General features: G+C 39.9%; 1 long non-coding RNA gene across 1 annotated transcript; it reads left to right on the top strand.

Annotated features, from left to right (window-relative positions):
* Positions 1 to 15,067: 15,067 nt before the first annotated feature.
* Positions 15,068 to 25,489, top strand: LOC125137919 (uncharacterized). Its single transcript, XR_007137536.1, has 4 exons — positions 15,068 to 15,469; positions 21,719 to 21,775; positions 22,355 to 22,470; positions 23,809 to 25,489. It is a non-coding gene; the product is annotated as an uncharacterized LOC125137919 (long non-coding RNA).
* The last annotated feature ends 930 nt before the right edge of the window (positions 25,490 to 26,419 follow it).

Here is a 26,419-nt window from a genome sequence, read left to right on the forward strand (position 1 = left end):
GTGGCTATAATCTTTTGCTTGAAGAGGGATGGAGATATGTAGACGAGAGGAGGGGAAAAAAGAAGGAGGAGAAAGTGTCAAAACGTGAAGGAAGGAGTTCCCGTCGTGGCTCAGTGGTTAACAAATCTGACTAGGAACCATGAGGTTGCGGGTTCGATCCCTGGCCTTGCTCCGTGGGTTAAGGATCCGGCATTGCCATGAGCTGTGGTGTAGGTCGAAGACGCGGCTCGGATCCTGTATTGCTGTGGCCGTGGTGTGGGCCGGTGGCTCCAGCTCAGATTAGACCCTAGCCTGGGATCCTCCCTATGCCGCGGGAGGGGCCCTAGAAATGGCAAAAAGACAAAAAAAAAAAAAATGTGAAGGAAAAAGAAGGATAGAAAATAGAGGCTACTAAGGGGTTAGGAGTAAGTTTCAGTCCCTTGGCACCTTGGTCAATGTCTGGGTTTACCTCTGACATAGGTATAACTTAGATCAAGTTGCCTGATTTTGTTTTCTTAGTTTCTCCATTTGCAAAACAGAAATAATAATTGTACATCTCTTACAAGGTTGTTCCGAATAAGTTATTATGTGTAACCCGTCACTTAGATTGGTTCTCAAGATATAATTAATAGTAAAAATTATGAACTTCATTTCAAAGAGGGAGAAACTAGACATATACATGTAGAAGTAGAATCCTTGGCTGTGGAATCATGTTTACTGGTTAAAGAGTCAGACTCTGAGCCAGACTGTCTTGGTTGAAACCCTACTTTGCCCCTTATAAGCTTTTTCTGTCATGCAGGGAACAGGTAATTTTATCTTTCTGAGTCTCAGTTTTCACATTTGTCAGGTGGGATCACAACAGTAACTACCTGAGATAATTAACTGAGCTAAGGACTGTTCGGTGATGAACACAGTGCTGAGCTCATGGGAAGAGCTACAAGTGAGACCCTCTCACAGCTGAACAATTTTTTTCAGCTAGAACAAAGTTTATTTACTTATTTATTTTTCTTTTTCAGCCACACCCACAGCCTATAGACGTTCCAGGCCTGGGGATTAAATCCGAGGTACAACTGCAACTTACACCTTCGCTGTGGCAATACCAGATCCTCAACTAGCTGTGCCACAGCAGGAACTCCTAAAACAAAGTTTCTTAACTCTATTGTGTATGCAGTGGGCAGTACATTCATGTGTTTTGAATGTTTTAATGGAGTGAAGTTTTCAAGTGGGGAAAGTTTAGCAAAATTCCACCATAATATAAACATTTATGAGTTCTTTCCTTTTTTTTTTTTTTTTTTGGTGAAAGGTTGGAAATGGTAAGAAGTTGATCTAATAACAACTTGTCATTATCACATTGTCTCTCCTTCGTAACTCAGAAATTATTTTTGCAATTTGGACTTTATTTTTTAAGCAAATATTTATTGGCTTGCTTATTTCTCACTTTTGCAGAGAATTTTATCATTTTAAAGTAAAGGGCTGGAGTTCCTGTCGTGGCTCAGCGGTTAATGAACCTGACTAACATCCATGAGGACGCAGGTTTGATCCCTGACCTTGCTCGGTGGGTTAAGGATCCGGCATTGCCGTGAGCTGTGGTGTAGGTGCAGATGCGTCTTGAATCTCACGTTGCTGTGGCTGTGGCGTAGGCTGGCAGCTATAGCTCTGATTTGACCCCTAGCCCGCGAATCTCCATATGCTGCAGGTGGGGCCCTAGAATAAGTAAAGGAAAAAAATGAAAAACGAAAATAAAAATGAAGGCCCAAAGGAGGAGTGTCAAACATCTTTTCCGTGTTTCTCTAAAATTCAGTTAAAAGTTTATAGCAAGAAAGGAGAAATTCAGACCCACATCTGCTATGAAAGAGCTATGTGACACCTAGAAATCCTGCAGCCTGAGCTCAGGATGATCTCTCTGATGCAGAAAAATACAGTTTATATTCAAATTCTGTGCTGGCTTCCTCAACTTTTTCATTCCAAGGAAAGTTCTATTACATCAATGACATAATTCTTCAGTCAACCAGAGGGGGACCTCTGTTATTTAGACCCACCTATTTTTGTGTCTGATACTATTCTGGGATCTGTGAATATAGCACTGAACAGTACAAACAAGGTTTCTGTCTTCGCGAAGCCAGCAAGTCAATGAGAAAAAGCCAACCAAACAAATAGATGCAGAATTATATCTACTGAAAAGATTTTAAAAATTAATGTCTTATATACACATACTCACTTTCAAGCTCATAACCTATAAAATAAATCAACTTAAAAATGAAATATCATCCTTACTGATCAAATTGAACTTTAAAAGGAATAATAACATGATTAGTCGTATAAGCAAAGAAAGGAAATCAACCTGAATGCCCACAAAGAGAGAAATGCTCCAATGAATTATGGTGCCCTCACACAATGAAAGATTATGCAGTCCTCTGCTCTGAGGGAACAAGAGATTAAGTAGTCACAGGATTCTACCCTCTGGGCATATCAATAGTAGCATTATGAATTAGATATCATTTCAGCACATTTAAGACTAAAACAAGAAATAGATCTTCTCAGTTAGCCACCCCGAGTCGCCTGATCCTATTTATAAGGCACTTGAACATTAAATGGCTCTTTGAAAACAGTCTTTTCATACCTTAAGTGCAGCTTGAATCAGAAACACATATATTTTGTAGCTATTTGAATCACAAAAATGATTGAGTTTTTGTCAGTTTAAGAGAGATTATCAACTCCGCATATCATATCTGTGAAATGCCAGTGGAATCTCTCCCACAGGATTTTTATTGGAAGACACACACTTTAGTCTCAGATGCAACTTGCTTTGCATCTCAGTTTTATCCATGTATTACCTTTGCAGATTTCCTGCATTCTCTTTAGTGCATTTTACTTACCTGTAAAGTGGGGATTAAAGTGAATGATTTGAAAGTATTGCATGGGTTCAGATTTATAAAGCTTCTAAACTCGACTTGGCTCATAGTTGACATTTTTAAATGATTGTGTTTCTCCTATTTTTTCCCCCTTCATTGCTTCCTTTAGGTAGGAAAACCTAAAGATGCCTAGCTATGGTTGGAAAATGAAATCTTTAAGAAGGAAGAGAGGAAAATGGAACTCTGGGTTGAAGAGGGGTTGTCTTTTGCAGTGGCAGAGATTGTTAGACCTGCCTTAACTTTAAAACCAAGAGTTGAAAATAGAACTCAAATTAGGACACAGAACTGGATGAGGATGAGAAAAATCCTAGTCATTAATAGGAATCCCAGGCAAATAGAAAGGGGCAGAGACAATTTGGGGCTCAGACCTACTGGGTGATCAAATGTATTAATAAAGTCAGACAGAAAATAAGAGCCCAGACTGATTCATGTAGTCTGGGGTTGAAGAGAAGGACTCTAATCTTTCTTAAAGTAGGGTAGGGGCTCAGGGCAGGGGAAAAAAGATGGGGAAAACGTAAATTAAAAATGATCAAATTACAGTCACACTTCACACTGTACCCCGTTTTTCTATGAACCTAAAACAGTTATAAAGTTTATTTTTTAAAACAGACCATGGTTGCATAGGTGTACATTATTTGGGAGCTAAAAGAAAACTAGCAAAATCTCAATATAACCCTACTCTCTTGTTTTGCATTAAGGAACACAGATACCCAAAGACACTAAATGACATGTGAGTATCACACAGCATCCATGTGGAAGATCTGCATCTCTAGAAAGTCTTATTCTCTGGAAGATCACCAGAACATAAATTAAAGGTGTTGATGTACATGGGTTTATTTGCTGATGAATAATTAAAGTGCAAGTAATAGCCCATAAAAATAGAAATCAAAATACATTATGATCTTTAAGAGGAAACTTTAATGTATACCATTTTTTTTTAAATCTAAGATTCTGGAGTTCCTGTTGTGGATCAGCAGGTTAAGAACCCAACATAGGGTTGGGGTACAATGAGAATGAGGGTCGAATCCCTGGCCTCACTCAGCTGGTTAAAGATCTAGTGTTGCCACAAGCTATGGTGTAGGTAGGTCACGGATGTGGCTCAGATCTGGCTTTGCTGCGGAGGAGGCCTGCAACTGCAGCTCTGATGCGATCCCTAGGATGGGAACTTCCATATGCCACAGATGGGGCCATAAAAATTTTTTTTTAAAACCTAAGATTCTGAAGAATCCTAACATGGCATGTAGAAAGTGACAAAACAATCTAATTAACTAGTTGTATTGCAAATGTATGAAACAACCTCACTGAAGGGATTAAGGGAAAAGATGCTAAGTAACTGGAAATGGGTGGTGTCTGTACATCCAAAGGGAAAAGAAATTATACAGAAGCACTGTACCCCAGTTCACCTTATTCCCCATGGGGGCAGGGGTTAACAGCTCTGATTTTGCTTGCACATATACTTGAACAATTAAATAAATGCATGGCCGATGGTGGGAGCCCAGTTTCTCATGGCTGGAGGGGGAGGTTATTGGTGAGCAAGCAGGAAAGACTAGAGTGACCTGTGTTGTAAGGGATTTGAGTCAGAGACATCAACACGAACTTGTGTTTCACTTAATATAGATACAGATGGTTAGACATAGATATAGTTATCGTTGTGTGTATATGCACAGATTAGTGTACACATCATGCATTTCCTCATTCTCTCAGATGAGCGTGCCTAGAAGGAATAGCATTCCAGGAGCAAGAAGTACATCTAGAACTCAGACCTTGGTTTCTACTATCATTCTCCCATAAATGGAGCCAGAAATCCTTGGAGAAATGTTTGATTCTCCAAGGGCAAGAAATCTACAAGGTGGGCCTGGAACATAAACTAGTGACAGAAATTAAACACACACACACACACACACACACAAAGTGATCAATAATGAGAACATGTGAAAGGGACCCATGAACCCAGCGAAAGAGCTCCTAGGGGACAAAGATGGAAGAATTTGAACAACAAAATAAAGTAATACTGGATAATAAAAAAATATAAAATAAGTATCCGTGAGTCTAAACTGATACAAATAAATGACAAAAAATCAGGGAGAAAAGGCAAATCTCCCTCAGAGAATTCCAAACAATTTATGCAGTTTGTCCACTCTCCAGGAGGTGGAGTATAACTCCCCACTCGTTAAATGTGGGCTGCCTGAGTTCCCCGTCACGGCTCAGCAAAAATGAATCTGACTGGGATCCATGAGGACGAAGGTTTGATCCCTGGCCTTGCTCAGTGGGTTAAAGATCCAGCATTGCCGTGAGCTGTGGTGTAGGCTGCAGACACAGCTCGGATCTAGCATTGCTATGTAGGCTGGCGGCTACAGCTCCGATTCGACCCCTAGCCTGGGAATTTCTTTATGTCATGGGTATGGCCCTAAAAAGACAATAAATAAACAAATAAATGTGGGCCGCCAATAGTGACGTCCTTTTGAAAAGGACAGACAGTATGGGAAGGGGCAGGGACAAGTAACTTGTCAGTAGAAGAACCCGACAAACATTAGTTAAGGCAGGAGGTCAAGGCCCGTAGCGACAGGGATGTCAAGTTGATGGTGTATACCCTTCACGGGATGGATTGGAAATCTCTTTGATCCTGTGATCTTCACTCCAAACTCATTAGCCCAGTCTAATCACTAGATAAATATCAGACAAAACGAACGAACGAACGTTTTACAAAATACCTGACGAGTATGCCTCTAAACTCCTAAGGCCTTCAGCGAAGAAAGGGTCACAGCCAAGGGGACATGACTCCTAGATGTAATGTGTTATTTTGGATGGGCTCCTGGAACAATAAAAGAATATTAGATCAAAAGAAAGGAAATCCGAATACGTCATTGAGTTTAGTTAATAACAATCTATCAATGTATGTTCATTAATTATAACATAGGTATCATACTCAAGCAAGATGTAAATAACACATGCACTCTTTGTCCCATACAGCTAAAACTGTTATCAAATAAGGTGTATGTTCTAAAAAGACCACGCTTGCATAGGTGCTCATTATTTTTGAACTAACAGAAATCTATTTCTATTATGAGATATCTGAATATAACCCTATTCTCTTATTTTGCATTGAGGAACACTGATACCCAGAGAGACTAAGTGACATGTGTAGATCACATAGGATCAAAGTGTGAGGTCACATAGCATTAAAACTTGCTCAGAGTTAGGACAATTTCACTTTATCCTGAACAAGCTCAAATGCAAGCCCAAAGCGATCTGAACTTCAACAAGTTTCTTTTGAAAATGTGTGAAATCATTTCTGGTCACTTTCTTCCAAAATGTTAACCAAAATTAGTCAAATTCTAAAAAGTCATCCCAAACTGTGTCTACGGAGACAACATTTAGCCCACAGAATTAATGAGTGATTCTGAGTGATACCTCCAAAAGAAAGGCAAAAGTTCTCCATCCCATGGTGCAATGCTTCAGTTGGATTCTTGTGGTTTTATCTGTCCAACAGCCTTTTATTTATCTATTTATTTTTTTACATAGCCAAACCTAAGGCATGTGGAAATTCTTGGGCCAGAGATCGAACCCACACCTCCATAGCAACCCAAGCTTCTGCTGTCAGATTCTTAACCCACTGAGCCATAGCAGGAACTCTTGTCCTAGAGCCTTTAATCCCAAAGTTTTCAGAGACTCAAGATTAATCAGGCTTTGGGAAACAAAATGGGCTGATCATTCTTAGAAGAGAACAAGGTCTCATTTAGGAAGTCACTGTACTGATTGAGATATAATGAAACATGTAAATGTCTCCTAAACCAAATCCCTAATGTTACCAGATCCACCTGAAGTTCCTCAGCAGTCTAACCAGCCCAAGAAGCTACTTTATTTTCCAAAGCGTTCTCTGCATAATAGAACGAGAGCAAGAAAGCATACGCTGACTGATCTGAACTGTTAGTGGAATTAAACTCCCACCACCTAAGTCCATATGCCACAGGAAAGGACCTTCTTTGGCAATGCTAATAGTCCATCACGCTCTGCCTCCTCGGTTGTTCTGTTCCAGGGTTTCTCAGCCTGGTTCACACTAGAACCACTTGGGGAACTTGCAAAAAATGCTGGTGTTGGATCCCTACCCAGGTGTTTCTCTGGAGGTTGGATTCAAACCTTGCCACATGGACACTACATGGGCTCCACAGATTCATCTAAGAAGATACATTCTGGAGTTCCTATTGTGGTTCAGCAGGTTAAGAACCCAACCTAGTATCCATGAGGATGCTGGTTTAATAGCTAGCCTCACTCAGTGGGCTAAGGATCCTGCGTTGCCACAAGCTGCAGTATATGTTGCAGATGTGACTAAGATCTGGCATTGCTGTGGCTGTGACATAAGCCTGCAGCTGCAGCTCTGATTTGACCCCTCGCCTGGGAATTTCCATATGCTGCAGGTGTGGCCCTAAAAATAAAATATAAATAAATAAATAAAACGACACAGCCAAGAGAATCACAGATCTATGTCTACTAACCCCTCAAACCCCCTCACATAATTTCTGAAAGACAAATTATTTGCTCTAGAACTTTTACTGTTTTGTTCTTCTGGAACTTTTATTTCTTTTTCTTTTTCTTTCTTTCTTTCTTTTTTTTTTGTGTCATTTGTCTCTTTAGGACCGCACCCATGGCATATGGAGGTTCCCAGGCTAGGGGTCAAATCAAAGCTGTAGCTGCCAGCCTATGCCACAGCCACAGCAACATGGGATCCAAGCCATGTCTGCAGCCTACACCCCAGCTCATCACAGCAATGCCGGATCCTTAACCCACTGAGTGAGGCCAGGGATCAAACCCACATCCTCATGGATACTGATGGGGTTTGTCAACCCCTGAGTCACAATGGGAACTCCTGGAACTTTTATTTCAAAGAACGATAAAAGCTGGAATGATAATACAAACATTTAAACAGAGAAGTGCTACCAGTTTAACAACATACACACTGTATGCGGGTGAATTGCAATGTTCAATTCCAATAAAATATATCATTATTGGTATACACTTTTATGTCAGCCTATATATAATAAAAGGAATTATGTTTCTGCTGGACATTCTGTTAACTTTGAGACATTTCTGCCAGCCTCTCCTGGTTGTGCCATAAGGGCCTCCTATACCATGGTTGTCACGACTGGAGCAATAGGAGTGAGAGGGGCAAGGAGCGGGTTTAGTATTAATTTGCGAAGTGTTACATTATTAGTTTGTAAAGAGTTACTCTTGGTTTGGTATGATTCTAAATGCTCACTTTTCTATGCTGTCCTTCCCTCCAATTCAAGAGGGGTTTGGAGGTGACAGGAGACATCGGCCATGACTCATTCATGGGCTTGTTCATATAAATTACCTTCTCTTCTTCCTCCCTGCATTACTTAATGTGTGTGAAAATTGATCAGATCTTCACTTCAGCAAAGAGGGAACAAAGACACAGACCAGAATGAAAACATGGTCCCAACAGGTTTTTCTCTTGCTCTTAATATCTTCTGATTCGGTATGAGAACAGATCGGGATTGTGATTGAAAATTAAATTTCTAATTTTATGAATAATTATAAAATGGGACTTCTTAACATAAAATAATAAATTAAGCTAAACAAAGGAATTAAAGATTTACAGCTAATATTAGTAGGGAAGCATAGAAGAGGGACCTAGGACATTAAAATAAAAACATGAAAAGACAGTAGTCAATACCTCCAATTTGTTGTCATCTTGGTCACCACCCACATTTATATGTATATTTACTTTCAACCGTCACTTCTTCCTCTCAAGTGAGAGGAAGATATATGTGCATCTGACTGTTTTTTAATACATCTGGCTCCATCAAACACATCTGCTGTCCTTCAGTACTTCTGTCTCCATGAACTCTGTCTGCATCCAATGCAGGTAGCATTTTCCCACAAATGCAGGTTGCCATGTAGTCCAAATTTTAAAATGTTTCAGAAAGAGGAAGTAGAATCCAGTTTTGCTTTCCCTTAGTGCCTTGCTTGGTTTTCATCATCATCCATGATTTAACTTTTGTCGCATTGATGCAGGCCTGGGCTCTCCCTTTTCCAAAATTCATTGGGAGTAACTTTCATTCCAGAGCTGACACCAAGATTTAGCTCAGAAGTTTCCAGAGACTGAGACTTAGCTGTATTTTCCTGCTGAGAACAAAGCAAAGAAAGTGAGGTGACAGTATTCTTGTTTCTGGCTTGCTTTGTTTGTGCAGCATAGTCTTCTATGAACTAAGAAAACATCGCAGGAAAACAACCAAGATATCCCCTAATTATCTGTAAACTCAACCTGCTTTAAAGATAAATGAAAAGGGCAAATTTAGGCCTTGACTTGTTCCAGTCGACAGCCATTAAGGGACCTTTTGCAATGCCTAGCCTAACCCCAATCACACCTGACACCCCTCACTTTTCCTATAAATTGCACTCCAGTGCACCGTTCAGAAAGCAAACTCAGAGCAAGCCAGCTGTGGCTACACAGGAACGTTGCTATGGATTCATAGGTGTGACTGAGTGCATTTGTCTTTATCTGATTTTTCTCTCCTTCAGTCTCCCCCGCACATATCCCTCCACCTACCACATCCACCTTTGCTCATTCCCATTAGGCGGATTTATTCAAAAGAAGTAACAAGGTTTTCCAAAAACATGGCTAAACCACCTGAAAAAGCTTGAAAAATGTTGGGATTTGAATATGAAAAAAAAATTGATAAACCAGTCATTAAATGTTTTGACCAAACCTTCAGAAGCAGTCTCTAGACGTCTACACCCACTGTGGTTCCAGCAACGTTACCCACTGAGGCAGCTAGGAGCAATTCATCCACATGGTCCCCTGCCTCCTCTCGTGCATCTCTCTTCTATATGCACTGTCCTAAGCATCAAGGTTTTATAGGAGCGAAGTGAACCTCTGTCACTACTGGACTTACACCTGCCATCAATCAGGTGGACCAGAGTTCAGCCCAGCTGAATAGTTTCTATCGCCCGAGGACACCTCATGACACTGGAAATGCAAAAAGGAAATCAGACACAGGCTCTGCCTTCAAGGTTCTTCTAGTCCAATAGAGACAGGCAGTCATGTATAAATAGGTGACTACCATGATAAGAACTAGTGGAAGATGTAGGCATAACACATTGTAGGAACACAAGAGAGATTTTTCAATATACTTAAAAATGCAGGAAAGGAGAAGAGATGACACACAGATGAGATGAGATGAGAGTTAGAGGAATAAATACAGGAAGGCTTTTAGGAGGGTAAACTGAACAAAGTAAGAAACATAATGGTAAATGTGGTTAACATCAAGAAGTTAAGGGAGTTCCCACTTGTGGCTCAGCAGGTTAGGAATCCGATTAGTACCCACGAGGATGTGGGTTCGATCCCTGGCCTTGCTCAGTGTGTTAAAGGATCTGGCATTGCTGCAAGCTGTGGTGTAGGTCACACACCTGGTTTGGATCTGACATTGCTGTGGCTGTGGCATAGGCTGGCAGCTGCAGCTCTGATTAGACCCCTAGCCTGGGAAATTCCATATGCTGTGGGTATGGCCCTAAAAGCAGTAGACACATACCGAGTATAAGTTGATGAGGGCTGGAATTAAAGCTATAGCAGTAGATTGGAGATGCTTAGGAAGGCCTAAGGAATTTAGTAACATTCTGTAGATGATAAGGAGTCATTGAAAGGGTTCAAAACTTAAAATGATCTTCTAGTTTTCTGACTTGAGCATCCAAAGAGAGGGGGGATGCCATCACTGGGCAAGAAAATAGATGGAGAGAGAAGGCTGAGGGGTGAGGATGGAATGGGAAGTTTTGTTCTCAATGTGCTGAGCGGGAGGAGGCTGCGGAAGATACATGTTCATATTTTCAGTAAATTGTCTTAAGGTAGGAATTAAGGGTGAAGAGAGAGACAGAGATTTAGTGACATCAGCATATGGAGAGTTGTAAAACTATAAAGCCACACTATATTGACCAATAAAAGTATGAGGAAAGAAGTAAGGTAATGAGCCAGAAATGGGTCCTTGGAGAACCCTATCCTTTGAGGAGGTCCCAGTAACCCAGAAGGGATGGGCTTAGGACAGTATGTCCTTTGGAAAAATGTCCACTAGAATCACTTATGTTGCCTTCGTAAAATACTTCTACTGACTTCCTCTTTCTAGCCTCTCAGATCTGACTTAATACCTCTTAGGAGGGGCCTGGACTAGGTATTTTGAAAAATCTCGTCACTGATTCTGATTTTTGCTTTTAGTTTAACACCGAAGGGGAGTTTCAAAAGGTGAAGATGGGAATGTCACTGAGAGAGCCTGACTGTGAAGACCAAAATAAGTCCATTATGCTGGTGTCAGGGAGGTCACTGGTGACCTCTGCTAGAATGAATCAGGGAAGAAGGGAAGAGAGCTTAGATTGCACTCGAATGCTTTATTAGTGATCTATTGCTACCTAAAAATTATCTCAAATTAGCAGCATACAAGAACACACATGCATTATCTGATAGTTTCTGTGGGAGTCTTCTGCTTCACGGTCTCATATGCATTCAAGGTATGTCAAGGGGGCTGCCTTCTTAGCTGGAGACTCCAATGAAAAGAATCCACTTCCAGACTCAAAGAGGTTGTTCTCAGAATCTGTTTCTTTGAGGTTGTAAGACAGAGCGCCCCAGCTTCTTGCTAACTGTGAGCTGGAGGCCACCCTCAATAATGAGGGGTTGACCAGTATTCTTTGCCATGAAGGCCTCTCCAATATGTCCACCTACTTCACCAAGCCAGCAAAGGCGTCTCAAGAATGAATATCCCGGGAGTTCCCATCGTGGCGCAGTGGTTAACGAATCCGACTAGGAACCATGAGGTTGCGGGTTCAATCCCTGGCCTTGCTCAGTGGGTTAAGGATCCGGCGTTGCCGTGAGCTGTGGTGTAGGTTGCAGACGTGACTCGGATCCCGCGTTGCTGTGGCTCTGGCGTAGGCCGGTGGCTACAGCTCCGATTTGACCCCTAGCCTGGGAACCTCCATATGCCGCGGGAGCAGCCTAAAGAAATAGCAAAAAGACAAAAAAAAAAAAAAGAATGAATATCCCAGTAAGAAAGAATCCTTTATATTATAATGTAATCATCAAGGGACATCCCAACCCCTTTGCCATATTCCACTAGGTAGAAGAGTGTCACAGATACTGCTCATGCTTAAGGGGAGGAAATTCTACAAAGACATGCATATCAGCAGCTGCCCAATGGGGGCACCTTAGAATCTGTGTGCCAAAAATAGCATATCTTAAACATTTTCTGTGCCCAGGTTTTAATTTTTAAGGTGACTGAGTGATGACATGGAAAGATCAACACACCGAAAGAAAGGTTGAATGTTACTCAAAGTTCCTCTAGCAAGGCACGGCTCACTGAAGATCTCTAGGAGGAATTCAAGGTTTCAGGAAGGCGAAGCAAGAACAAGGGATAGAGTCTGAGCCTTTATTAGGGTTTCTGCAGGAAAGATAAGTCAGGACACGTTAAAGAGTTTAGGATTGGGTAGGATGAATAGTTTTGACTGCCATTGGGCTATAGGGATGATCTCTAGTTATTTGGCACTTGCTCCTGGGATGATTAAGGCAGAAGAATGGTGAGTGCCTCCTGGGCTATAGGAACCAGATAGAGGAGGTCTGGCTCTGGATTGGTGAGTTTGCATATCAAAGTCAGCTCCCAGTGGCAGGCCCTTTTCTATTTCTAAGAATGGGCCAGCCCTGGAAGGGCAGTCTCCCACCGGCCAGCCAGAAAAGTGTTTTAAAATATCAAAATATCATAAAATACAGCAAATTAGAAAATATGATGAAAATAAGATATCTGTATGTTTTCCATACAGAATTTGGTCCCAGGATAGAGGTGGGGTGGGGGGTCGGATACAGAAGAGAAACAGAAAAGTAAAGAGAAATAGAAGTATGTGACTATACCTCAAGAAAGCCATTGACCAACTGGCCATGTCATCACCCATATAAGCCTAAACTATAGCAGCTTGGACTTCCTTTTGACTTCAGGACTAAGGAGACTGGAAGGAAAAACATGAGAATGACCTGTATTTGGTAGAGAAAAGAAAACAACCAGTATAATAGCAACACTTGTGGGGAAATAGAATCCATGACTGCAAAGAAACAGTTTCTTTTCCTTAGAATTTTTTGGGTTCTCAGACCCAACACAGGCGCTGGGCTTTCACCTAATGGCTTTTTTTTTTTTTTTTTTTTTTTGCTTTTTAGGACCGCACCCACCCACAGGGTATGTAAGTTCCCAGGCTAGGGGTGGAATCACGGAATTGGAGCTATGACATCTGCTGGTCTACACCACAGCCACAACAATGCGGGATCCCAGCCGCGTCTACAACCTACACCATGGCTCATGGCAACGCCAGATCCTTAACCTACGGAGTGAGGCCAGGGATGGAACCCTCATCCTCATGGATACTAGTTGGGTTTGTTTCTGCTACGCCACAATGAGAAGCCCCTAATGGCCTTTTTTGAAGTCAGAAACATAAAGGCTAATGAACTCTGTCAAAATCCCTCATGTGAAAATATTCTCCAGTCTTTCTTTTTTCTAACTCTGCTTCTTCCATTTTTCTCCTCTCTGCTTTCTCCCCCTGCCCCCACACGTGCGCACGCACGCACCCACGCACACATCCTTTCTCAGCCTCGTCTCCTAAGATCAGACACCGCACTCTGGAATCAGATAAATCTGGTTCGGTCATTAACCTAGCCATTTACTAGCTGATTTTGACCTAATTCTTGGAGGTAGGGATGCCAATTAACACTTGCCTCCGGTGGTTATTTTGAAATTTCAAGAGCATACTATGAGCAACCGACAAAGCACAATGACTGGCATGTAGAGAGAACTTGCTGTGAGCGCCACCAATAGTAATGGTAACTCAGATGATGGTGACGATGACAGTGACAGGAGGAAATACAGGGGTGAGGCTGGTGACTTCCACGCCTGGATTTGCCCAACAGCTGCCTGTGGATTTACTATTTCAGCAGCAGAAACTATCAATATCTGGCACTTGAGGTCCCAAACCCATCTCTAACCCTAATTAAAGGGAAAGTTCCAAGGCAAATGAGGACTGGCAACATCAATAACTCACAGTGGGAAGGACTGAGACGTTACCCAACGAAAGGAGTCCAAAAAAGCTTCAGAGCAGATTTAGACAAGGTGTATTGGCTTTGGACTCTTGTTTATGTTCTAAAGGAATATCAAGTGATAGATTAGTCAGAAACACTGACCACCCATGGAAGGGAATCCCAAAGGCAGTAAAGGAGGATACCTGAAGTGCCCTGGGTTTAGGCACCTTTGATACAATTATTTTCAGGGCTGGGTATTCTCAATTCACACAAATGATTCAGATTACAAATGTGACCGATATTATCAATTCTCAAAGAACGCTGAGAGGGTGAGTTTGATTTGGAGGCATGAACAAGAGAGATTACTGGTGTGAGGACAGGAAGGAGAGAAACCAGGAGGGACTCCTGTGGAAAGACTAAATGAGCCATTAAAATGATGTTTTTGAAAGATTTAATGGAGTGAAGCAAAGCTTATAGTACAGTTTTAAGTGGAAAAAAAAAGCAATACTCAACATTGACTATACAGTAAATAATTTGAAAAATGCAGAATCTGGCTCATTTCTTCATGACTTCCTCATCTTCCCCCCCACACCTACACCCAAGATTAGAAGAAAAGGTGCCATAATTTTAATGGTTAATATTTGAATAATGAGGACTTAAGATAATTTTCTCCATTCATTATCCTTTTCTATTTTCCAAAAATTCCACCACTATATGCATAGAACAAACATAAGCACACACACACAAAAAAATCTGTTTCCTTAGTTTGTTAACTCACCCACTTCACCTAACTGACTCCTACTTAACCTCCCTGCTCACTGAGCTCTTACTTTATCAGGGAAGACATCCCCCAGCCCAGCAACAAGGTTGGAGGGATTAAGTCCATGCAGTCACACTCACCCCACCACTTATTCCATCCACAGCCGTTCATTTCCTCTTTCTCTACTGGATGGTGAGGTCTGAGCACAGGGACCCTGCATGATTATTACCATTGCATCCCAGTGTTTATAATACCTGGTCATAGGAAGGATGGAACAAACAAAAAATAAAGGCAAACTTTTACCCAAAAAAAAGAGAACATGAGAGAGAGATTACTTTTGTGAATCAGAAAGATCACCTAGGCCAAACGGTGTCTCTGAGGCAGAAAGCAAGGGAACTAGGGCAGGGAGGAGAATTGTGTGCCTGAAAAAGGCATAGCCAGTTGGAGGCAGAGGAAGGTGGAGAAGGGCAAATTGAGCTCATCTGATGACCTCTGAGTTCAGTAATAAAGTCTCCAGTTGCTATAAGGGGAGGAGAAGACACCAGGGTATGAAGGAGAGAATTGGCAAGGCTGGGAAGAAATAAGGAAGAGAGGTTTTACCTCTAGATTAGACAACATTATAAGTGGCAGCACCTAGGGCATTGCTTTGTCTCTGAAGAGGAAGCAGAGGCTCTTGGTTTTATGGAGTCCTAAAAATGCTGTGTCATCCTCCTGCTCTCACCTTTCTGGAAGACCTGGCAGCAGCTTCCGCATGCCTCACCCAAGGTAAGCTGGAAAGTGGGAGGCGGGGATGGAGAGAGAGACGAGGGCTAACAGTCAATACAGGGCAAAATAAATGCAAGATCTGGCCCATCAAAACCTAGAGCCTCCTGCCCCACAGCTGTTTTTAAAGAGATGGTGGCTTTGTTTGCATTCTTCAGAAGAAATCTACTTGCAAGTCAAAGTTGTTATCCTGGTTAATTGGCTAGCTAAAAAAAAAATAGAACCAAAGCTGACAAAATATCTCTTTAGGACAGAACTCAAAGTCAATTATGTCAGCTTCTTGTTTTAAAAGCTGCTTTGGTTTCTGGACCCTCTAAGAGAACACTTGCCTCATTGAGTTAAAGCTGCCATAAGAAGCTGAGTATCTGTTGTGGGGACCGTTATTCTGTAAAGGACTATAGGACACAGGCTTGGGTCTTCTGCTTGGCTTTGCTGTCATGAGAGAGTTATTACAAATCCGATGCACCACTCCAGGAAAATTTTAATTACAAAGGAATTGAAGCATTAGCAGGTTATCTTCAGAACACTGACAGTAGCTTAAACTGGCCAAAGACCATGTCCTTCTCAAGAAAAGGTCTTGAAGAACAGCCAGAATAAAAAAAAAAAAAAAAAAAGCCTGTATCTAGGAGGTGTAAGATAATCAAGAACCCTGCAATATACTGCAGCCTTCTGATTTATAAAATGACATACTGTGATCTCTCTGAGCCCACCCATTCGTGGCTACTCTGAGAATATTCGTTTTCAGATCATACTGAAGCCTAAAATGTGTTTATGACATTAAACCCCTTTTAAAGCTTTGAATTGATGTATGGTGCCCTTTGATGTTTTCCCTAGGTCCTTCTGGGTGAGGTGTTACGTTATAGCCATTAGCCTTTACTTTTAATTTTATTTGGATACTGAAAATGCTTCCTGACTAACTTTTATAGACCTGAAGGAAAGTATTTGCTCATACTCCAGTGCAGAATGGTTGTCACTGTGTTTGTTAGTCAGCATTCTGGATGCAAAGCAATGGAACTCGATTCTAGTTCAGTTCAATGGAAGGGCGTTTACTGCAGAAAATATCTGATCAGCTGGAAATCGGATGATCTTCACCTAACACTATGTTCTAGAGCTACAGGGTACAAGCATAGGGGTGACCTAGAGGAGGAGAAAGAATAGAAAGGCAGCCCTGCCCCGCACCCCAACTGTATACAATGAGGAATCGCCCTGAAAGGCATCGGCGTGCTCTTAGAAAGGAAGACTTGAATGTTTTTAGCCGAGAGATGGTAACTGGTCATTCTGATCCAGTAGTCCTAGGAAACAGATGCAGAAAGATCCTTGAGAGATTGGTTAGCATACAGAACCCACAACTTGAACTCAACCAGATTCCTTGATTTCAAAAAAAAAAGCACTAACCAGAATATCACACTAGTTCACCAGATGCTTTCTTCTGATTTTGAAAAACTGCATTTTTACATTTTTTTTTACCTTTTAAAAAATGTGGTTTTAAATTATAAAGAAAAAAGTAGTCATTTTGGAAACACTTCAGAATGCAGAGAAGCAGAAAAAAAAGTGTGCATGTATTATTACTCATAATTCCATCATAAATCTTCCATAGTATTAAAAGCATGTAAACCTTATTTTTTTTAGTTAATTAATTCATTTATTTATTTATTTTTGCTTTTTAGGGTCACAGCCATGGCATATGGAAGTTCCCAAGCCAGGGGTCGAATCAAAGCTGCAGCTGCCAGTCTATGCTACACCCACAACATCACCAGCTGCGAGCTGCGTCTGTGACCTACACCACAGCTCATGGCAATGCTGGATCCTTAACCCAGTGACTGAGGCCAGGGATCAAACTTGCATCTTCATGGACACTAGTCAGGTTTGTTACCACTGAGCCATGACTGGAACTCCTTGTAAACGTTATTTTAATGGTTGTATAATATTCCACTGCTTTGTCTAACTATTAAATCATTCTAGTCTTGGAGAAATATTTACTTTGTATCATCATTAAAAATAAATATCAACAAACAACTTGGTATATAAAACTTTTTTTTTCCATTTTAACTAAATATGGGTTACTTATAGTGGAAATATTAGATAAAAAGATTTGAAAATTTTTGAACTTCGCTACATGCAAATCTTCTGAATTTTCAATCCACTAGGCAGGTGTGAGAATAGCAAATCATGTATCTTCCTTCATATTTGAATATTATAATTAATTTACATGTGATAATTTAATAGTCAGTCTGGAATCTCTATTAATTTAAATTATGTTTCTTTGTATGGTACTTCCCTAAATGTTGGTGAGCTTTGGATAATTGACGGCAGGTATAGGAAAAGGAGCACCAGACAGGGATCTAATTCTGAAGTCTAGCTCCTCTGTTTATTAACTTGTGACTTGGGCAAGTCATTTAACTCCTTTCAGCTTCTTTCCTCATTCACAAAATAGAGAAATAATCATCATCGTCATAGACTGTTGTGAAGATTAAATGACGTCATTGCACATAAACTTGCTTTGTAAAATATAAAACCACCTTTAAACCAAAAGCTTTTCTTAGATGTCAATATATTTTAGAGGTTTGGGTGAGGGGTGTTCAGAAAAAATTTACCTACATACATACCTCCTTTCACAGGAGTCCAGCACCATAACGTATAGAAGTCCTTGCTGTGTTCATGTATGGCAAATCTAATATCGCCATCATCAAAGGGTGTCTGATTGAAGTTTAGGTCTGCTTTCCTTACCTGGAAATGTAGTGGCAAATTAGCTCTTCCTTACAGTTTAACAGAATCACATCTACTTCTCAGGATCTTGCCAGTATCAAATCTAGAGTGCAGTATTAATGAAAGCATGAAGGAAAATCCTAACTTCAACCCATTACATCTCCCTCAGCATGTTTCGTATCAAGAATATTCTCAAGTTGTTTTTCCTCTCCCTAGATTTCTCCTACCACCTTCTTCCAAGCTCGGGATGAGTTATACCAACTGTTACGGTGCCCTACAATTAAAAACATCACAAAGGACTGATAAAAAACCAAGTAACCCCACTCATTAGTACTGAGACCACCTCAGTCTCCCAGGACTAAGTCCCGTTAGGTCAGGAACTTTGAAACTCTCAGTAGACGAAGGATTTTAAGATAGAATCAGGAAAATGCCAATGACAGACTTTTAGTATGCTTTTATTCTACTCAATAATAGGTAGAGTTTCTGATTCATAAGCTAATGCTTGCCCCGAATAAAGTGTGCTCTAAAATTGATGGAGAGTCTAGGAAGAATCCAGGTGTATTCTTGATTTTGTGTTTTGGTACCAAGGTATATAGTCCTTAAGGTTCATTTTTCAAAATGATCTCATTATAAAGTCACTCCCCTCCCCAAGGTATGGGGCAACAGGAAAGCACAGCTAAAGTTTTCTATGATGTTGTCTTTTAAAAAATAAATTATTTGCTGAGTTTCCTTGTAGAAATATTGGTGGATCCATCTAAAATGACTCATTGTTATGAATTCTATGAGACCAATGTGTTTCTAGGGAAATCACATGTTCTAAAACAGCATAGCTCCAGGTGATAAAAGACCAATTCACATAGAAGCAAAGCATTGTTAAAGAGTTCGATACTCTTTGTCAGCTTTTCTTCATGCTATTCTAAAGAACTATAGGTGGCACTACCAGGTAGTTAATGACAAAATTCTGGAGTCAGACTGCCTTGCTTCCAATTGAAGCATCTCCATACACAAGCAGTTTTGGAGAAGCTTCTACATACACGGTCATAATTTTCTTCTCTGTAAAATGAGAGGAGTAATAGATTCTATGTCTTCAACTCATCACAAATATTAAATAATTTGTATAAATCAATTACAGCAGTTCCTGGCACATGTTAAATGCTCAATTAGTATTAGTGGTATTATTTTAACAATTAGTACTTCAAGAAACTGAGTAGAAAATTAAAAGATTTCCTTAAGTAAGTAAACTTTGGAAATCATGATTACTGTTTTATCCTTTTGGAGATTCATAACATACATTGATTTTGGAGTTCCTGTTTTGGCACAGCAGAAACAAATCCAACTAGTATCCATGAGGATGCGGGTTCGATCCCTGGCCTTGCTCAGGGGGATTAAGGATCCGGCATTGCTGTGAGCTGTGGTGTAGGTTGCATATGTGGCTCAGATCCTGTATTATGGCTGTGGTGTAGGCTGGCAGCTGTAGCTCTGATTCCACCCCTAGCCTGGACGCTTTCTTATGTCATGGTGGTGGCCCTAAAAAGAAAGAAAGAAAGAAAAAATATATATATATATATATATATATACTGATTTTATTAAAGCCTCTGAAAAGTCCTGCACGTGTTTAACACCACTTTACCAAAATTAATTAATCACACTCATCCTGTCTGTACTCTGCCTGTTAATATGTCTCCTCTTCACCTTCTCCAAATTAGCATTTCATTCACTCATGGAGTAACAATGCAAAACGTCCCTTTGGAAGCATAAGCCTTAAGACACCATTACACATGGCAAATCCCGCTTCTTAGGGAGTGTGAAAGGGGTCTGACTGTGATATCTGTCTCCTCTCTACTCTGTATTTGGGACATCCAGATATATGTCCTCCTCACACAGTATCTCAGAAAATAGACTTCCTAGAGAAGAACTTTTCTTTAGGCAAGCTTTATAAACTTTGGTTTCCTTCTAGAACATCCGTTCTATCCAGTGAACCCTGAAAGCCCCAGGAAAGATTAATGGGATTATATATGCGTTATGCAAGCTAACTCTCTGAGTTACCAAAATTTGTGAGTCTCTTATGCCCTCTTTCACTTTGAAGTGCTAGTATGGGCCAGTGTTTCTTTTAATTACATGAAGAGGATCAAAATGTATTTCTCTTTTTTTCTTGAGCTTCAGCAGTGTATTTGACTGAGACAGTCACTGCTGTTGGTGACCCCAGTATGTAGAGACCACTCTAGTCTAGTCCAAGAGATGTCAGAGAGCACACCCCACCCATGGTAGTCATATTTCCTGTGCCTGTTCCTGATCCAGAAGTTCCCTAATAAATTCTTGGTTACTTACATATGTCAGATCTTTTCAAGCTTCCTTTAGGTTAATTCATAAATAAGCAATGTGGTGTGAAGGCGAGTGGCATCTTTCTCTTGGACATTCTCATCTACAGCAAATACTATTTGTCCCAGGCACACTCCAGTCACAACTACGAAGACTCAGGAGATCCTATATTATTTCTCTGCTCAAGTTGTTAGTAAAAATAATAATAATAATAATAATAATAATAATAATAATAATAATATAACCACCACTTAGTATAACTTGTATCCTTTGCAACTGTAAATAAAGAAAAATGATCCAGGAACAAACTTATTAGGAAAACCCCTTGACCCACAAATGTAAACTATGGTTCGAAGCAAGGGGTGCTCAGATTGGCCTATGCCAGATTGTGGGGGCCTCTAAAACCAATCCCCAGAAGTCAGCCTGTGTGATGAAGTTAGGAGTGTGGGATGAGGCTGGGAGTACCAAGATAACCATGGGAATTGAGGAAGAATAGTTCCTAGAAAGGAAATACCTGGTTGAAGTTTCAGAAGTTCAACTTAGGAGAAACACAGTAAAAGAAGAAACTTGGGAACTAGCTAGAGGCCAGATAATATAGGACTTGAAGACTACATTAGTAAATATTAAGCATAATCAAAGAGCTCAGTAAGTACCTGTCATGGTCCAAGATTGGCCTAAGTCTCTGCTTCTAATTAACTTTTTAACCAATCTCCTTTGCCCTAAATATTTCAGCCACATGACACTATACAATCCACCAAACCATCACATCCAGCCTTCTTTAAGAGACATTTGGAATGTATTATTTCTATTACTTTGAATGTTGTGTGCCCCCAGCTCATTTCCCCCAAATGATTCCTAAACTTAAGCCTGCTGAGATGACTCTGATCATTTTCCTTGTGACTACTTGTAATTATATATTTATTTGTGTGATCATGTGTCTCCACCAATAAACTTTAAGCCTCCTGAAGTGAGGATCCACATTCCTATGGACCGTTGTTTTATTCCCAGGGCTCAGTACAGTAGCCAGCACTCTAGATGGGTAGTAAAAGTTTGTGGATATATTAATAAACATAACATACATTTCAATCCTTTCCTGAGTATAGAATGTCATCTCATGTTCCTGTTGTGCTGTGTATGCTACACATCCCTTCCAGATTCTCTGCATAGAATGCGTTTGCTCCTGTGTTATAAAAACTCATTTTCTTCCCCTCTTCTACTCTATCCTAGACTTCCCATTCCCTCTCAGAAAAACAGATGCTACCTGTGTTTGACCCTAATCACCCGGTGTGTACTTCGATAATGGCAAGCCATTGCACTTCATTGAAAGTTATGTTTCTATTATGTACTTTCACTGTACAGTGAGTTTCTTAAGAGTAAGTGACTTCGCATCAGCAACAACTAGCAAAAGGCATGTTAACACAGTAGTCATTTAATGCCAGTTTCTTAAATTAATGAATGAGTTGAGAAAATAATGTTTCATTACTGAAAGGGGCTGTTGAGATTCCTTTATTTTATAAATGAGAAATTTGCATTAAGTAGTAATGCCAGAAGATGAATTATGTGTCTCTCTTGCCCATCATTATATTCTAAATGTCTAGTGTTTTCCACAGTATATATGTCCAGTAAATAATGTTTAAATGTTAAAGTTTAAAATCTCATAATTAATTATGGTTAATGCTAGTTTAAGAAGCAAGATATTCAAATGCCAGATTCACTTTCTATTTCTCAGTCTGTGCCCCATTAAAAAGTGCTGACTGCCCTCTTAGAGTTGTTTTCAAAGGTAAAGAAAAGCACCTATGCATTTCCAACTTAATAAAATAATCCCTCTTCTCTATGTTTTCTCCTTTTTTTCTCTATTTTAAGGTTGATCTTTCTTCCTTGAAAGACTGGCATAATCTAAACTCTCCAAATTGAAATCAAAGAATAGTCAGCAATAAGCACGGGGCAGTTACAGCTGTGGTTCATGGGAAGCAAAGCAGGTCAGTGCATATTGACATAGAGCTGTGTTCCCTTGTCCATTTATAAAATACCCTCACATCTTTCCAAATCCATCTCTAGCATTCTCTGCTAAAACTGGTTAAATAAATTATAGTGGTTCTTCGCCAGAAGATATTTTGCAGCCATTAGAAATCTTTCAAAGACTCAAAGACTTTTCAATGAATTGGTGAAATAGTCAGTATATAATGCTAGATGATCAATTGGAAGAGAAAATTGTATCTATCATTTGATCTCAATTTTGAGATAAATGGATGAGAAAAAACACATCAAAATATTAAGAGTGATTTTCAAGAGTGGTAATTCTCTAGTCAATGCCTTCCTTCTATTTTTTATCTATTTTCCAAGTATTTTTCCAATGAGCATGTAAAAACTCCTAAAACCAGCAAAAAATGATGTTGTAATAATTCTCATGGAAGGATCTGCAATTAGTCATTTATGTATCAGTGTGGTCTTATTTTATTACTTTACCCCCTCCAGAGGCATTTTCCCTCAAGCTCCGTTTCTCATTGTGAAATGAAAGGCTTTATCTCCAGTCAAAGGGCTTTCAAAAATAAGAGGAGCAGTAACAATACTGTGAAAAAAATTGGCATAGTTGGAAAGATTGTGGATTTTTGCAATCAAAAAGATTTGAGTTGAGTCTTAGTTCTGCACTTTAAAGGCGAACCATCTTCCCTCATTTGACTGAGCTCTCTGAGATTTAGTTTTTCCATTTGAAAATTGTTAATGAGAGGTAGGAATGGTATGTTGAAGATAAGATGAACTGTGGAGTTACATTGTGGCTCAGCCGGTTAAGGACTGAACGTTTTCTCTGTGAGGATGTAGGTGAGATCCCTGGTTTCGTTCATAACATCTCTTTTTGATTTTTAAGGGTTGACTCAACGTTTTTGTAACGATAGAGGAAATAAATCTGTGGGCCAGTCCAACTTTTTAGCCACTGGTTTGTGACTTTAGGATTAAAATATGACATAAACATCTATCACAAGACTCTTGGAAGGCCTGAAGGAAGGGACTGTTCCAATGAAATATACCCACTATGAAACCGAGTCTATCTTCAGGCTCTTAAGAAGGTGGTTCTTATCTCTGCACAAGAGAAACAACACCTGCACTGATGTTGTCAGTATTTAGTCCTTAAGCCTGCTCCCCTGATTTGGGTCCATGCCCAGAGATCCAAGCCAATCCCTGCAGGGGCCATAATGATAATTCCTAACACACTGGAGGTAACATACGTAATGTGCCTATCACAGCACCTGGATAGAAGACATGCAATAAATGTTTGCTTTCTTCCCCCTCCTAATTTTCTGCCTTTTCTTCTCTCCCAGGTTCCCCTTGCCTTGAAATGTAAACGTTTGACATGTCATCTTCTCCAGCGTCGTCTTGGTCAATGCAATTGACCACTGCTGTCATTGTCTTTAGAGGTTTTGACTATCTGATTTAAACATTTATTGAGCGTCCTCTTCCCCACCCAGAGATCAGCAAATGATTCTGACAGAATAGTTCTAAGGCAAAATAAGTATAAAAGAAGGGCAATTTGGCGGCATCCATGCATATGTAAAATACACATCCTCTTTGACATGCGAATTCATCTAGGAATTTATTCTACAGATAGGCTTATACATTTACTCAGAGACAGGTGGATTTGAAATGCTCAGTGCAGCATTTTTGTGTAATCTCAAAAATTGAGAACAACCTAAATATTTATCAAAAGGGAGTACCTGTTTATACCATAGAATCCCCTAAAGCTGCATTTCTCAACCTAGGGCGATTTTGCAATCCAGGGAACACTTGGCAATTTCTGGAGAGGTTTTTGGTTTTCATTACTAGGGAGATACTACTGCCACTAGTGGGTAGAGGCCAGAGATGATGCTAGACACCCTACTCTGCACATGACCACCCTCCAAAACAAAGAATTATCTGGCCCACAACTTCCATAGTGCCAAAACTGAGGAAGCCTGGCTTTGCAAGTACTAAAGAGAATGAGCTTGTCTGCATGGGCTGAGAAGGATCCCTCTTGAAGACCCATTATTTGGAGAAGCAAGGCACTGTCTATTTTCATTTGGGTAACTCAAGAGCATAAAGGCACTTCTGCAACACATGCACACATGTACATACCCCCAGGGTATACGTGTATACTAGTATGTTATATATGCATCTATGCTTCTGTATTTGAGAAGTATTCCTGGGAAAACAAACTTCAATATTTCCTCACAGTAGTTACTTCTGGAGAGAGGTCTGAGAACCTGGAGATCTGTGGTAGGGGTTAAACATTGCACTTTACGCATTTTTGTATCATTTGAAATTTTCAACACATGAATTTGTTTTCAGTTGAATTTTAGACTTTGTGGTAATTGTTGTCAAGTACAGTGGGTAAAGGTAAAATGGGACAGTGGCTGGTATGTCTTCTTTTCTGCTCCTCTCCTTTCCCTCCAAAAAGGCATCCTCCCACTCAACATATCAGAACTCTTAGCACAGCAAAAAGCTCAGGCAAAACTCGGCTATCTGTAATTTTTACTTTAACAAAAATTTAATTAAAGTGTAAACTCTGTTAGGAAGACTTACATTTTCAATCCCATTTTTTCACATTCTACCATGAAATAAATGTTTGTTTCAGGTGTAGTGGGATTTTCAGTATAGCGTATGTTCTGAAGATGGGAAGACGGTTTCAGAGCTGCTGAAATGATGCCAGCGATGGAAGCATCTTTTGCCTAAATCTTTGAGCGGTTTTCTTTGGGGAATGTGTCACTTTTCTTGAATGCTCATGAATTCGCAAAACTTTAATTCAGTGATGTCTACAACAAGCTCCAAGGAAGCATAGAGTTTTGGGAGGTTCACTTTTGTTTCCAAAAGTTTTCAATTAACTCTAAAATTAAAACCTCTGTCTCTAATTTCAAGACTAAATCATGACATTTTGTAGTTAACTGATGGTTATTCCGTATGACAAGAAACACTAAAAATGTTAAGTTCTATTGTAATTGAAAAAAAAATACCCAATAGATAAATAAAGCTTGCTAGAATCTTAAATTTTTATTAACAAATAAGAAAACAATCTGGGACTGGCATCATTATGTAGTTTGTGCAAAAGAAAATCTAAAACTATGGAAGTGTGGAATGGGGGCTGTATTATAGATATTAAATAAAGTTGACATATAAAGGACAGTATGATTCTATCAGCATTTGTGTTGTGCATATGTAGAACCTTTCAAGGCAGTAAATACTTCTTTACTATGTAAAGTAGTCTTTTATAGATTGGCCTCTTGGTTATATCAGCCCTTCCAATCAGGCATCCAATTGTAATCCTGGCTCTCTCCCTTGATTCAGTTTTCACTAGTTGTATATTAAATATACAGCCAAGGCTCTATAGTTATGCTCTCCATCTGCAGACTCTGATATTTTCAATGGCCGTAGGAAGATTTCCTTTGGGTACTTTGAACAGAGACAGAATAGGCAATCGACTATCCTGAAGCAATTATAAAGCTGGGTTGTTCAATTTTGTATGGTGAGAATTCATTTGCCTTACTCCTAACCTAACATCACTGCATATAAATGCAATAAAAACTATAGGCTCAGACTCAATTCTGGCATCACATATCAGAACATTGTATCTTATCAAAAACATTTCTCAGGTGAAATAAGCTGCATAGAGTTACAGAAATGCTTCAGCCATAAATGTGATTGCCATAAAAAAAAAAATCATGTTAACAAAAGGTCTGCCTTTAAAGAAGCAAAAGAACCATCTAACATGCCCTCCAAAAAGATATTTTCCATTTCCACCAGTGAACCCCCAAATTCAAATACTTTTCAGTGAGCCAAATACTATGGGTAACATAAGCATGATTACTTATCTCGTGTGACCACTACAATAGCCTCCTAATTGTTCTCTTTTAACGGAAAATAGCAAAACCCTCCAAACCAGCTTCCACGCTTTGGCCAGTT

This window comes from Phacochoerus africanus, chromosome 10 (genome assembly GCF_016906955.1).
Source record: "Phacochoerus africanus isolate WHEZ1 chromosome 10, ROS_Pafr_v1, whole genome shotgun sequence".
Taxonomy (NCBI): Eukaryota; Metazoa; Chordata; class Mammalia; order Artiodactyla; family Suidae; genus Phacochoerus; species Phacochoerus africanus.